Consider the following 16,487-nt stretch of genomic DNA (forward strand, 5'->3'; position numbering starts at 1 on the left):
ATAGACTAAAATAGTCCTCCCACTATCCACAGAAAGGAAAAATTAGGGAATCATATATAAAGAAGGTAGCTTTAAACTTAGCTTGTACTTGAATCCATGCTTTTTCAATATCCAAGATATTAAGATTTGTTTTCTTTTTACTTTTGACATTATGTAGTTCAAAAATTGCTGGCGAAATAAACTTTAGAGAAGGCAGAATACACATTAACTAAAGAGCTACATCTTGTTTCTCAATGAGCATATGCTACACAATACTAATACTTAGGTATCCGCCTTACTATAAATAAAGAATTATATTACTGAATAATTACAGCCAATAATCATACCTTTGATTTAGATTTATGGAAACAAACAGGGGAAAAAAAAAAAAACATTTACCAAAGTATCAAACTCCAAATCAAAATTTAAATTATTTTTAAAGTTCTATTTTAATTCATGCAGGAAAAAGACATTTCTGTGCCTTTGGTAATTTACATGTTTAAATTCTGCCTTACCATAATTGCTAATTATTATAACATTGAGCCAGTTAACAGAATAGAGAAAAAAAGAAGAAAAAACTGTCAATAAGCCAATATTCAGTTGAAAGAGGACTAAAATTTGTTTTATTTTCACTACTGCAAAATTACATATCAATCTTAACTGAAAAGTGTAAGTTTCCAAAAAGCAGTCTTTTCACTTAAAGCCAAATTTTAGGGTAGAAAAACATATGAACCTGGGTTTAATAGTTTTAAGATAGAAAAACTTATAAATTCTAATGTTAACATCTTAATGCATGACTGCATTGAGATTTCAAGCTCTATACCTTAAAGAATACTGATATTTTTCTATAATTTACTTATTTAGCTAATATTTTAGAACTATGAGCTAGGTGGGAGATAAAAAAATAAAAAAGGCAGTTCCTTAAAAAGCTTCTGCACAGCAAAAGAAACCATCAACAAGACAAAGCAGCAACCTTCTGAATGGGAGAAGGCATGTGCAGAGAACACCTCCAATAAGGAATTAATATTCAAAATATACAAAGAACTCATACTACTCAACAATAAAAAAACAAACAATTCAATTAAAAAATGGGCAGAGGATCTGAACAGATTCTTCTCCCAAAAAGACATACAAATGGCCCGCAGACAGATGAAAAGATATTCAACTTCACTCACTGTTAGGGAAATGCAAAGCAAAATCACAATGAGATACACTATCTCACACTCATTAGAATATCTATAATCAGCAGGACAAATAATAACAAGTGTTGAGAGGATATGGGAGAAAAGGCACCCTTACACACTGTTGGTGGGAATGTAAATTGGTACAGTCACTATGGAAAATAGTATGGAGGCTCCTCAAAACACTAAGAAAACAACTACCACATGACCCAGCAATCTTTCTTCTGGGTATCTACTCCAAAAATTTGAAAACATTTATCTGTAAAGATATATGCACACCAGTGTTCACAGAAGCATTATTCATGGTGATAAAGATATGGAAACAACTGAAGTGTCCTTATATAGATGATTGGATAAAAAGATGTAGTACATATATACAATGGAGTATTACTCAGCAATAAGATAAAATACTGTCATTTGTGACAACATGAATCTTAAGATTATCACACTAAGTGAAATAAGCCAGAGAGAAAAAGTTGAGAACCATATGATTTCACTTATATATGAGATATAAAACTGAAAGCAACAAATGAACAAGACAAAGAGAGACTCATGGACAAGAGTTTAGTGGTTATCAGAGGAGAGTGGGGGAGAGAGGGAGGTAGAGAATTGGGTAAAAGGGGTCAAATATATGGTGACGGAAAGAAATTTAACATTGGGTAGTGAACACAATGCAATACACAAATGATGTATTATAGAATTATACATGCAAAACCTGTAATTTTATTAACCAATGTCACCTCCAATAAATTTAACAAAAATAAAGGTAAAAAAAAAAAAGAAAATAGGGCAGTCCTTAAGAGCCAGCAGCCTAGTATAAAGAGGAAGAGACAGGTTAAAAAAAAAAAATTCCAATGGCATGAGCTAAGTGCTACGGAGAGGTGTGAGTGCAGGATGCTCTGGAAGCACAAAAAATGGCACTAAACTGAAAGAAGAGAGTGAGACATATTCAGAAAACGTTCACAGCACAGGTTTAACTGGATCTGTAAAGGAAAGCAGGAGGAAGCCCAGTGAGCCAAGAGAGGTAGTGAAGGGCATTCCAAGCACACTCAAAATCTGTTTTTAGCTGATATAATAAAAGAAATGAAAAGCAGCCTTTCAATAATGAAACATAACTGGTAGCTAAGTGAAGTGAGTATTGCAAAAAGCTTTAACAGATATTATCTTCATGGTAATAAATTCTTTTCCTTACTGGTTTTTTTTTTCCAGGTGATTTTTTATCATTGCAACTCAAGGTTGCTCAACTCCTATAAGATTTGATACCTTTTATTTATATACTGAAACTGCTTTAGCCCTTCATCTTTCATCCTGTTTCTGTCCTCCTCCCCTCCTTTGATCACCCTAGCCAATAACCTGAACATCTCCTTCACACCATCACAGGTCTGTCTGCCTGCTCCCCTGACACAGACAAAAATAAAGCAGGATCCTAGGAAAGCTGTGAGGCCTGCCAAATCCTTATTTGTAGAAAGCCATACACAAGCAGACTATGAAGTCATTTGTGTTACCAACCTGCAATAATAACTGCCAAATGACAGCAATCATTCTAGGTTATATACCAAAATCACTGGTAGCTAAGACTATCTGTACGTAAGAGCTGACAGACACCATAGTGAAAAGCCCTGGGTAAAAGGGTCCAAAACATACATAGTATATACAGTGAAGAAGTTTATCATAGGTTAAAGATTTGCCAACAAAGGAACAAAAGACATTATTATTTCCCCTTCAAAATCAAGCCCATACTTCCCCAGTGTCGTTTTCTATTATAACCTCACAGGCGTGTTCTCCTACAGCCTTACTACTCTGTAGTTCATCGTGGTACTTATAACCCTAGATTTACTTGTCTCCTTTTCCCTCTAGAACTTGATTATCTTTAAGGCATGAATGTTTGCTTTGTTAACTCTTCATATTCAATGCTTAGCATAGCACCTGCACACAGTAATCATTCAATATGTTCCTGAATGAGAATTGCTTTTAGAAGCAATCATGAAATCCATACACTAAAATGAATTCCCTACTCCTGTTTTCACAGTCTCCTTGGGAAATCTTACCTAATTCCACTGCTAAAATAAATTCAATCTTCTCCTCCTCTCCCGCCTCTCCCTCTCTTTCTAACATCGACCTTTCCCTTCTGAATGACAGACACGTATTTTAAAAGACCTACTAGCATGGATCCTCCACTGATATATATACTCTGGCTCAACTTTTTTCTGCAGCACATCATCCTTGCATATTCACAAATTCAAATAACAGCATCATAAGCTACTCAATCAGAACTCAGTCGTCTTGTGTCTCTTCTTTTTACTAAGTTTTACTAATCTTTCTCCTAATATATCTTGAATTTTTTCTGCTCTTATCCCACAATAACCACCTTAGTCTAGGTCCTCTTGCTGAATGATCACTGCCTCCATATCTTCACCTTGTCCAACTGATCCTTCACAGTAACAATAGTTAGTCTCTAAAATCTGATCTTGTTGCTCACCTGCTTAAAAACACCAGCAAACATTTCACTGAATAGAGATAGAAGTTATTCAAATATAACAGCACAGACGTTAAGGCTCTTGATCACTCCAGTCCCAAATAATCTTTTCTACCTCATCTTATTCCCCTTCTCTTTACATTCTTCACTCCAAAACTCCATTATTCACACTTCTACTATTAATGTCATGCTATCCATTCCTCCCAATTACTTTCAAATCTTTTCTTTATCCTTCTATTTGGGATATCCTGCCCCCAAGCAATGACCAGTAATTCACATATAAAACCATAAAGAGCTGGTTCAAAGGTCACTTTCTCCTTAAGATACTCCTCAATTCCTCAACAAAGTCATAGGTTTCCTATGCATCTAGAGCAGCACTAGCAGATATAATGTGAGCCAGGTAACTGCTTTCCCAATCTACAAAATATTTTAATGAAATATAAAGATAAAAAAAGACAGCTGCTAGAAACTAACATTTATTGATGAAACCTCAATTTGTGTTACAAGTATTCAACCAGATATATGTTTGTCCTTGGTCAGTTAAGCTAACAAAATTCTTCAGTAGGACATTATGCTGAGATAGCAAGACTTAGTTACGATTTTATGCTGATGAAGCAACACACAAAGGCCTGGTACACTGCCATTCATTATTACAAATCTCCCTCCCTCGGGACCTGAATGGTAACTGTATGATCAGCATTCAGAGGATGACTAAAGATTACTCTGTCGCTGAAATTTCTAGAGAGTAAAAAGTTTTTGGTACAATTAATTACAAATGGAAAAAAAACAAATGAATCTGTGTATGTTAAAGGCATATACATGCGTAAGTCTAAGGTTAGAAGTTGAGGTTTCTGGCAACAGCAAAAAAATAATAAATTTCAAAAAAGATACAAAATTAATCCATAGTTATGATACACAATTAAACAGTTAATATGCCACCCTTCCTCTCATTTTCTGATAATTATTCCTTTTTTGTTTGTTTCAAAAAAAAATAAGATTCTGAAATAAAACATTTTGAAAAACTTTTATCTAAGGAAAAGAATTTATAAATTGTCACTTCAAATGAACACAACCAAATAAATGGGTTTCTAATTAACCGCATGTACCAATTCATTAACAAGTTTGCATGAGAACACTGTAAAAAGTTGCTTGGATAACCCATTACTGGGTTCATAGGTTTAAAGCATTATTTTCTTAAAGCTATATTGAAAACTTTATACAAAGTACATAAAAAGTATATAATTTTCCATCATTTTAACGGCCACTTTACACTAACAACAAATTCTTAAGCCATGAATTCCTTAAAAGATATTCAAAATAGGTATTTAGACCCATATAGTATGAATCAAATATAAAAATATATCCATACATACATACGAATGAAAAAAAAAATCAAGATTTTATGTAAGTCTCTGTAATTTATTTCATGGAATTACGGCTGGCTGTTTTGTTTTTGTTTGTATGTATTTTCTAACTTATTCTTCAATGAGTATATTTATTCTGAAGTGAGATTATAAAGAAAAAATTTGTGGAGGAGAAAAAACCATTAGTTTTAAACCCAAGTAACAATTCTGAATGCTCTTTACAAACTTCTGCAGCATAAGCTATGGAGACAAGAACACATGATACTCATGGAGGTCAATACTCAAACTTAAGTTTACCCAGGAAATAGAGTAGGCAAGGAGGAAGGGCTGGTTCACGGTCATACATATTTTGGGTTCACTTTAAGTCAGAAATATAATCACTGTGCTTAGAATTGTAATCCTCATGATAAGCCACAATGAGAGTACTAGCTCTCAGTTTCCATTAGCAAGTTCTCCAAATTCCTGATGGATAAAACAGAGTAGAGTAAGGAAAGATCAGATGGGTGAGGTAGAGTAGGAATGTTCTATTATGACAGTCAAAAGTCTAGCACCATTTTGAATGAGCAGCTCATCCTAAAGTTTCATACGCTGATGCTTGTCTAGACACTAGGTAATCATTCTCAGCCCTTCTTTCTTTGCAACCATCACCACCGTCCATCTCCAGAACATTTTCATCTTGCAAAACTGAAACTTTGTACACATCACCCTATAACTCTCCATCTCCCCACTCCCTAGCCCCTGAGGCAACCAACATTCTATTTTCTGATGATATGAACTTGACTCTAGGTGCCTCATATAAGTAAATCATACAATGTTTGTCTTTTTGAGATTGGCTTATTTCATTTAGCATAATGTCCTCAATATTCATCCGTGTTGTAGCATGTATCGGAATGTCCTTCCTTTTTAAGGCTGAAGACGATCCCATTGTACACATCACATTTTGATTATTCATCCTTTGATGGAAACTTAGGATGCTTCCACTTTTTGGCTATTAGAAAGAATGCTGCTATAAACGTGAGCATACAATCGATCTGAGTCCCTACTTTCAATTCTTTCAGGTACTCTGATGATTAATTTTATGTATCAATTTAACTGGGCTAAGGGGATGCCCAGATAGATGGTAAAATATTATTTCTGGGTGTATTTTAAGGCTGTCTCCTGAAGAGATTAGCAAACTGAGTAAAGGAGATTGTCCTTACCAAGAGGGATGGGCACTCTCGAACCCATTAAGGGCCTAAACAGAATAAAAAGGCAGAGGAAGGATGAGTTCACTCTCTCGACCTGAGCTGAGACAGCCATGGTCTCCTGCCCTCAAACATTGGCTCTCCTGGTTCTTAGGTCTTATGACTCAGAGATTTACACCATCGGATCCCCACTCTCCACAGTTCTTAGACCTTTGGACTTGGACTGAATGATGCTACTGGCTGTCCTGGTTCCACAGCTTACAGACAGCAGATTGTGGGATTTCTCAGCTTCCATAACTGCATAAGGCAATTCCTGTAAGTCTCCTCTTACATAAACATCTACATATACCCTATTGGTTCTATGTCTCTGGAGAACCCTGACTAATACAACTCTATAGATAGAATTCTAGTCTTTTGAAACTCCACAAATAAAACTTTACTGTTAGCTCTGAAGGGCATCATTAAAAAAGAACATTGATATTTTACACATTTTTCACTTCTCAACATCATACATGTGCACTGAAGATCATTAATCCAAAAGAAGGGAGAAAACCAGCAGCAATTTAATTTTGTTCCTCTCGATCTCCTCATATATCCCTAATTCCCATGGAGAAAAATATAAAACATCTACTTATATTTCAAAGTGCAGAAAAGAAAATCATCTAATAAACATGCTCCAATTCTATGAAAACTTAGTGCTAGTCAAACTGTAGTCTGTTTTCCAAGATCCTGAGTCTCCTTTTAGGGCCCTTCCAAATTCTCCTTCTCATCAAAACTAGCTCTCGGTTCAGAACTTTTAGAAAAGATTCTTAAATCCAAAAGATGTTTCTCATAAGCCAAATTAACTCCTGACCCTTCTCTAAAGACTCAGAATTTACTCTACCCTGTTGCAAGGCTCAGTTGAGACATGTCAGCTCCCTATGGTTCCAAATTAGTTATTTATATACTTGTTTCTTTTCATCAGGTATCTGAACATTCACAAGAAAAAAAAAAAGGTTTCATTCAGGCATCAGAAATCTCTACATATAAAGCAGACAGATGAGAAAATCTGTGGCACAGATCTAAATTCAGTTAAGATGTATTAACTTCTTGTCTAGGGTGTCCTTTTGAGATACTGCTGCTCTTCAGAATGAGACATATTGAAAGTGGCATAAAGATGCCTGGTTCCTTTTAACAGAAGAAAGTGCTAGCCATAGGAACAAACAAGTCTGGTTATCAGTTTTCTGTCTTCAGATTCTATTTTAGTAAAGACACTAAGAGAAAAACTATTATATTTTAATAACGACATACCACAGAAAGTAACTATTATAAGAGTAGCCATACCACTTTTCTAATTACATTTACTTACTAGAGGAACACTGAGATTTATTAATTCCCATTTAAATCTTTAAATCTGTAGCTGAAAAATTAAAAAGATCACACTCCCACTTTATTATGCCTAAATAATAGCTGGCTATAAAGTTATTATAACTGATAAACAGATTTTTTCCATAACATTTAAATTATGGTAACTAAACTGTCAAAAAATTGACTTTAACTGAAATATGAAATAGATGGTTCTTCTATAAAAACAAAAAGTTCTAATCTCCATATATATGTTAGTAATATACCATCCATATGACATGGGTCCTAACAATGCTTTTCGATAATAAGCATGACAAATCAAGTGAAGGAAAATCTAACATACCAAAGGGAGATGTTTAGCAGATAATAAAAATTTTAAATTATATTTCACTGGCTAGAAAACGGATGTATCAAGCTGCACAAAATGTTAGTATTTAGAAAATGTTTAGTTATATTTCAAAATAAGCTATTTTTCTTTAGTTTACCCATTAATTTTTTGATTTTTTTTAGGGTGACATTGGTTAATAAAATTATGTTTCAAAGTGTACAATTCTATAATACATCATATGTATATTGTACTGTGTGTTCACCACCCAAAGTCAAATCTCCTTCCATCACCATATATTTGACCCTTCTTGACTTTCCACCCTCCCCCTACCCCCGCGCCCACACTTTCTTCTGGTAACCACTAAACTGTTGTCCTTGTCCATAAGTCTGTTTTTTTGTCTTGTTCATTTGTTGCTTTCAGTTTTACATCCCACATATAAGTGAAATCATATGATTCTCAACTTTTTCTGACTTATTTCGCTTAGCTTGATAATCTCCAAGACCCATGTTGTCGCAAATGACAGTATTTCATCTTTTCCTATTGCTGGGTAATATTCCATTGTATATATGTAGCACATCTTTAGCCAATCGTCTATGGAAGGACACTTCAGTTGTCTCCATGTCTTGACCACCATGAATAATGCTGCTATGAACACTCAGGTGCATATACCTTTACAGATAAATGGTTTTAAATTTTGGAGGAAGATACCCAGAAGAGAGATTGCTGGGTCATGTGGTAGTTCTATTCTTAGTGTTTTGAGGAACCTCCATACTATTTTCCATAGTGGCTGTACCAATTTACATTCCCACCAGCAGTGTACAAGGGTTCACCACCTCTCAACACTTGTTATTACTTGTTCTGTTGATGATATTCTAACATGTGAGGTGGTATCTCATTGTGATTTTGCTTTGCATTTCCCTAAGAGCTAGTCAGTGAAATTGAGCATCTTTTCATCTGTCTGTGGGCCATTTGTATGTCTTTTGGGGAGAGAGTCTGTTCAGATCCTCTGCCCATTTTTTAATTGAATTATTTAGTTTTTTACTGTTGAGTAGTATGAGTTCTTTGTATATTTTGGGTATTAATTCCTTATTGGAAGCACTGTCTGCAAATACCTTCTCTCATTCAGATGGCTCCTTCTTTGTCTTGTTGATGGTTTCTTTTGTTGTACAGAAGCTTTTTATTGATATAGTCTCATTCATTTATTTTTGCTTTTACTTCCCTTGCTTTTGAGGTCAAATTCATAAAATCCTCTCTAAAATACTGAAAGTTAAAAATTCTAATTGAAGTAAGGAAATAGAATTTTTAACTTTCGAATATCTTGCAATTCTATAATTTCACAATGAAACTCCTGAGCTTCTTTTAATACAAAAATGTGAACTGTCTTATACCAGCTGATGAACTTTTTGAGCAATCAAATAATAGCAACAGTTCTGTTTCAGAAGCCTCAGATACTATCTACATGGTAATGCTTCTGCAGTTTTGTATTTGAGCATTGTATTGTATTTTACATTTATTAAAATAAGGCAAGAAATGAAAATTGAAAAAAAAATAGTGCAGCATTTCCCTACATTTCCTTTTAGTTACAGGGATAGGTAAACTCTGGTCCAAATCTAAGCTGTGGCCTGTTTTTGTAAATAAAATTTTACTGAAACACAGCCGTACTCCTTTTGTTGCATATTGTCTATGGCTGCTTTTATGCTACCATGGTGAAGTTGAAAACTTGGGACAGAAACTGTGTAGCTCACAAAACCTAAAATATTTACTATCTGGTTCTTCACAGAAAGTCTGCCAACTCCTGTGAAAATGCCCACCCCATTTTAAGCCAGATTTTATTAAAACGAAGTACATAAGAATTAGATGAATCTGTATTATACTGTATTCTTCCAAAGAAATCACTTTAAATAATTACAAAATTTAGATCCCTTAAACATTGGCATTCTCCTCCTACAAACATCAGAAAGGATGAAGAGAAAATGCAATCTTCAGCTATGTAAAAATGTCACTTTCATGTTAATGGTGAGTTTCAACTGATTTTCTTAATTAACATGTAAGTTTCAATACTTATTTAAAAGACAAGACTATTTCTCTTGCTTAACTATTAAGAGAGTTATCAGAAAGAACTTTAATGGTTTCCTTTAAAAAAGGAAATTTTTATTTTAAAAATAAAACTTTCTTAGAACCCGGCCCAAATAAAAGACTCAAAAATTAAATGCAGAATCTCTACCTTTAATAATTGTTCAACTTATTTAACTTACTCTTCCCAACACATTTTTCCTCTGACCTCATATATTATCCTATTCACGTCTTTATCATACTCATTACCTGCTTCCCAATGAATCACTTAAAATGCTCATACTTGGCTCTAGTTGTTTGGTTTTTTGTTTTGTTTTGTTTTGTTTTTTAAGTCAATATAGATTAACAGACTGACACTAGTCTGGCAGATTCTATTTTCAAATAAATCCCATAACTAAAAGCATCATTGCCTACACTTACAGAATATTAGCATATCCTATATAGTTCCTTGATGGTTACAATAATGGCTCCTACACACTTCTACAAGGTTTCTGGTCATTCTTTGCATGTACTTTTAACAACTCCCAGCAGCCAGGGGATGACCAGTTAAATTTTTTCTTATGGAAGATAAAAGGGAAGCAACAGAAATAATCTACTATTCTACATAAGTATCTAGTATTCATCCATAAAGAATGGTTCTATTACAAGATATACTCTTTGTCATCACCCTATCCCCAGAACCCTGTATAACACACGGTATAGAGCTGGTTCTCAATAAGTATTTATTTAGTGAATGCACAAATGAATTACTCCAGTAAATCCAAAGTCATAATTTTCGTTTTATTTTATTCTTCTCCACTGGTGTTTTCTCTTCCATTTCAAATAAAAAAAAATGATTAAAATACTTAACAAATATGCATGAAAAAAATCCCCTAGTTCACAATGGATATTAAAAAACTATTGTTTGAGGGATTCAAACTTCTCTGAAACACAGAAAGACATTGCAGATTCTATTTTCATATACCCTGCCTTGTTATGGTCTCAGAAAAATGCTTATCTAGAAGATAGCCTCACATCACATAAGCATCTATATCAAAGTATCTCTAGTAATTAACTAAGTTCCACCTTTAATTCTTTAATTCTTTCATAGTTGACTTTTATAAGTCATACGTTTTCTTGCTAAGTAAATTTTAATTCCTAAGTAAATATTACAACAGGCTGAAGCTATTTTTCCTTCTATTTTTAGTTAAAATGTCAAAAATATATAGTTCTATCTGCATGTCTGAGATCAAAGTAACAAAAGTACATCTATACATAATAATAGAAACCATTTATATAGTATATTTTGTGAACCAGGCACTATTCTAAGTATTTATATTAATTCATTTAACTTTAATAATAACTTATGACACAGGTACTACTATCACTCCCATTTTACAGATGGGGAAATAGGTCCAAAAAAACTGAGTACTTGTCCAGAGTCAGACAAATAGAAAGTGACCGATCTGGACTTTGAACACAGGCAACCTGGCTCCAGAATCCATGATCTTTGCCTCTCTTATACTATGCTGCCTTTACACTTTATTAATGAGTAAAAACTTTATTAAAGTTATAACTATAACAATATTAAATTTTTAGGGTTAATAGTTAAAAGATACAGAAAGTAAACCATACCAAAATTCAATTCCTTTTTGGAAGTATATTACTGACTAAATTAGAAAAACAAAAAAAGGATTTGTGCCAATGGAAAAAATATTTGTTTGACAATGTATACTATGTTAATTAGGAAATAGAACTGTAAAGTCATACTCTTTAATGTCCAGGTCTCTCAATTTCACTAGTAGCTTTTTATGTTCTCTTTCATTCACTTTTACATTCAAAAAATGTTCAATATATCCCTAATTTAAGAGAGAAAAAAGTAACAGACAAATCTCTCTTTGAGAAGCTTTGCAACTCAGGTATGGGAAGCAAGACTCAAAGCAGTAAAAGTGTACTTCCCAGACTTTACACCGTAAGTTCTCCCAAACCTGTTGTCATATCAGTTTTCCATAAGAATATTAAAGTTGACAAAGGATTATCAAATGTATCATAAATGTAGTAAGTAATGGTATGTTGAAAAATTAAAAACTTGCCTAAACTATTATCAATAAGACAAGACATAAGTAAGTGTTGGAGAGGATGTGAAGAAAAAGGAACCATGTAAGCTGGTGCAGCCATTATGGAAAACATGGAGGTTCCTCAAAAAATTAAAACTAGAACTACCATATGAACCTGCAATCCTTCTTGTGGGTATCTACGACCCAGATTTGAAAACACTTATTCATAAAGATGTATGTATCCCTATGTTCACTGCAGCATTATTCATTGTGGCCAAGACATGAAAACAACCCAAGTGTCCTATGACTGATAATTGGATAAAGAAGATGTAGTACAGATATACAATGGAATACTATTCAGCCATAAAAAAAAGATAAAAGATTGTCATTTGCGACAACATGAGTGGATCCTGAAAGTATCACATTAACTGAAATAAATCACAGAGAAAAGGACAATAACCAGATGATTTCACTCACACGTGGGATATAAAACAAAATGCTACAAACAAACTCATAGATACACACAACAGTACAGTGGTCACCAGAAAAAAGGGAAGTGGGGGACAGAATAAGAAGGTAAAGGGGGTCAAATATATGGTGACAAAAAGAGACCAGGCTCTGAGTGGTAAACACACAATGGAGTACACATATGTTGTATTTTAAAATTGTACATCCAAAACTTATGTTATTAACCAATGTTACACCAATAAATTCAATTAAAAATAAAAAATCTTGCCTAAAGCAGTAACATTATCCATATAGGCAAAAAAACAAGAACCAATGTCCTAGGTCCACAAATATATATACAATACATAAAATAAAGCACACACGTTCCCCTTAAAAAAATCGATTCTAAATCAATATGCTGCTCGTACATTTAAAACTTTTTGCTTACCTTCTTGTAAGTTAGAAAAGCTCTTTTGAGGGTCTCAAATAGAAATCCACAAAGTTTCAAACTGTCTTTTTTTCTCAATAAAATTTTCCTTTAGCAATTAATATTTATTAAGCATATATTCTGAGGCACTTCACTTATTTATCTCATTAATCTTCTCAACACTCAGGAGTTAATTATTCCTCCTCATGAGGAAGTTGCTCAACCAAGATTCAGAACTAGGTCTATTTGATTTCAAAGTCCAGGCTATTACTCACCCCTATGGTGTCTCAACCAAGTAGAAGTAATAGTAATAATCTCCTAAAACGGTGTTTAATAAATACTTTTGTTAACACAGTGTAAAATATTTTCACATTTAAGAACTTGCACATTCTCTCTCCCTGAAGCTACAAACAGAAAAACACTAACAAAAAATATTAAGTGTTAAGTTCCTCAACTTTAATTTCAGTTTGCCTACCTTTTAGTAAAAGATTTGAAAATACTGTTCTGCTTCCTAAAACGTGCTTGGCACAGCATAAGTAATCAGTAAATATTTTAAATAATTATATAATGCTATCCTCTCTATGAGCATGCAACTATCCAGCTCAGTTCATATTTCAAACACTGTCTCCCACTGTCCCCAGAAGTACATTCTCATTTCTCATACTTATCAGAACAAATGTTCTGATTTTTGGTTTGGAAAGTGTAGTCGCCACATCCACAACACTACCCAAAATCCACACTCAAAATGTTTCTAACTCTCCAGCTAATTTTACTATGCAAAATTAAAGCAAGATAATTAACAGTGTAAATGTCTGATCTACAAGGAAACAGATTACTTGATCCAGTACACAGTCAGCCAACCTACTGAGCACCTGTAAGTATGAGGCACTAGGTAGTTTTAAGCAGAAAAAAAAAAATTCTCAAGATTAATTTTCATGGTTCTTCACTACTTTGTAGTAAAAATATATATATATTATATATTTTTATATATATATATATCACTCGGATATTATAAAATAACTCCCAAGACACACCCACCAATTTCTTTTTTAAATGCGTTTCAAATACATTTCTGACTAGAGCATTACACTTCTGTCTGCTTTCAATTAGTTTCTCAGAGAGGAAAAGGCAGAACTTCCCCACTGTGAACCAGTCCACTAGATTATGTGCTTAGGAACTAATGAGATTTTAACTAACATTTCCTATCATCTTCATTTGTGAAGAAGCTACTAAATCGAAAGATAAAGGCGGCCAGCTGTATGCTCTGGGCGCTAACTAAAAAGTCAAGAGTGGTAAGTAAAATTCAAAGAGTGGAGTCACTAAAATAAGACTGAATCTACATCTATAGGGTTTTAAATGAATGTCGGAAATAATAAACACTATAAGAGTTCACAGAGGAGGAGAAACAAGTGTTTCTAACTTAGAAAGTAATGGAAACAAGTGTTTGTTTTTTTGTTTTTTGGTTCAAACATATTTTCTTTTATCGGATTTAAAAAAGAAGTGAACATCTACATTTAACAAATTATCATAGTCAAAGCCTATCTAACCAAAACTATTACCTGGAATTTTTCAACATCTTCATTTAGGCAAATTAGGCAATAATATCTGATAGTACAATTTTTTTTTATCTCCAAAAGTAACACTGAGTATGTCCCAGAGACACTACAAACAAACAAATATACTACTCTAAAGACAACTCATAGTAACAATACTAACTACAGAAGTCTGGTTCTTTAAAAAAAAAAAAAAAAGGTCCAATAATCTTTCAAATGTTACTCTTACTAATGCTAGAGGGTGGACTAAAACACACTAAACTATAAGATCTTTAAAGGCAGAAACTAGGTAAGTCTTTGCATTTTATCTAGCAAACAGAAAGCTTTCAATAAGTGGATATCTCAGTAACTATTAATAAGAAAATTTCAAAAGGCAAAACCTTTTGTCCCCCAGGAAAACTGAGTGAGGTTTCATTGCATTAAGAAATATTTACTCTGTGAGATTTATTATCCCCCTGCTTAAACGTGCTTCATATTTTAGTTCAACAAGCTAAACAGATGAAAGGAGATTGTTTTCATTCATTTTATATCAAAATATTGAAAATCACTAATTAAGAATCTCTCACACTGCATATTATGCTTAAGGAAGAACCAATATAGTAAGAAGTTTTCTTCTTGCTAAGCTTTCCATTTTCTTAATTCAGCACAAAAAAATATTTAAAATAGTCTGACTACAGCAAATCTTTCCTTCCTCTTTCCCAATCTAACTAGAGACACGTCTTTCACTTGTCATTTCTATTTTTGCAAATTCAAGGTTTTCAGATCTTGAAACTGAGTAATTTCACATTGTACCTTCATTGTGGGAATGTGACTTTATGTATAATAATTCTTGATATAAGTGCAAACTCTTTCTAAGGCAAGACATTTCCAACATTTTACATTACTATAGTTCATAATATATGTTTACCAAAAAAATTCAATTTAGTTCTATGCATTGTTAAAACACCACTGACTATATGCTTTCCAAATTAACTGATACAGACTTTAACAAAATACTCATCTAGCAGTTGCCTCTCAACTCAGACAGTTTAGCCAAAAAGTATTTAGCCAAATTTTAAAACATTTTCTCAAAAAATTTTTATCAACCACTAACGTAGACCCTGTATGTATATAAAGAGATTTGATGCTAAGGAGAAGAATCTTGTTAGTCCTCAATTAAATACCACTTTCCATTAGACAAATGTAGACCATTTTGCTAAAACAGCAATCCTCAAACTTTTTGGTTCCATAGCCACATTTACACTCTTAAAAATTACTTGAGACACCAAAGAGCTTTTGTTCATGTAGGTTTTAATATCGTTTACTGATATTTAGTATTTAAAATTAAAACTAAGAAATTTAAAAATTATTTCTGAAATTCATTTAAAAATAAACACATTACATGTTAACTTAAATATATATTTATGAAAAACGATAGTCTCCCCCCAAAAAAATTTGTGAGAAAAATGGCATTAGTGTACATTTATTTACATTCTATTCTAATCTCTACATTGTCTGGATTCTCACGTCTGCTTCTACATTAAATCTGTTTGCACTTTGTTGTTTTGGTTTAAATATATAAAGAAAAACTGGCCTTATACAGATATATAGATGGAAAAGGAGAAGGCTCTTTAGATAATTGTGTACATTCTTCTTTGACATTCCACCAAAACCCAAGTGGCAGTTTCTTAAAAGACCAGGTGCAATGCAGAACCTAAAATCACATCAATTAATTATTTCTAGTTTGTCACATTAAATTCATTGGTCTATCTTGTCTTTGAATGACTCTGTACCCATCATGCACTGGTCATCTGAAAAATATCAGTTCACTGCGTTATGCTTATCCTATCTCCTAAATGTCAAAACATTTCATTATACAATATCAAAAAAAAAAACAAAACCCTAAATATCATCAGAAAAGTCTTGAGTTTGAGCGGCTGTAAGCTCATGGTAGCAGATACAAGTTTTCAAAATTCTAACTTGTATCTGAAAGCTTGAATTTTATCACTGGCCACAAAAAAAATCAATTGTTTTCCTAAAAATGGTGAGCAAATTACTTTGTTCATTTTTGACAAAATGTCTAAGGAATGCCCCAGTATGAATAGTTTGTCAGTCA

The 16,487-nt window shown here is 33.2% G+C and overlaps 1 protein-coding gene across 7 annotated transcripts in view; it reads right to left on the reverse strand.

Annotated features, from left to right (window-relative positions):
- Positions 1–16,487, reverse strand: part of ARHGAP12 (Rho GTPase activating protein 12) — a 115,350-nt gene that overhangs the window by 62,165 nt on the left and 36,698 nt on the right. The window lies entirely within an intron of this gene.

Source organism: Pteropus medius, unplaced genomic scaffold, assembly GCF_902729225.1.
Source record: "Pteropus medius unplaced genomic scaffold, Ma_sr-lr_union100, whole genome shotgun sequence".
Classification (NCBI taxonomy): domain Eukaryota; kingdom Metazoa; phylum Chordata; class Mammalia; order Chiroptera; family Pteropodidae; genus Pteropus; species Pteropus medius.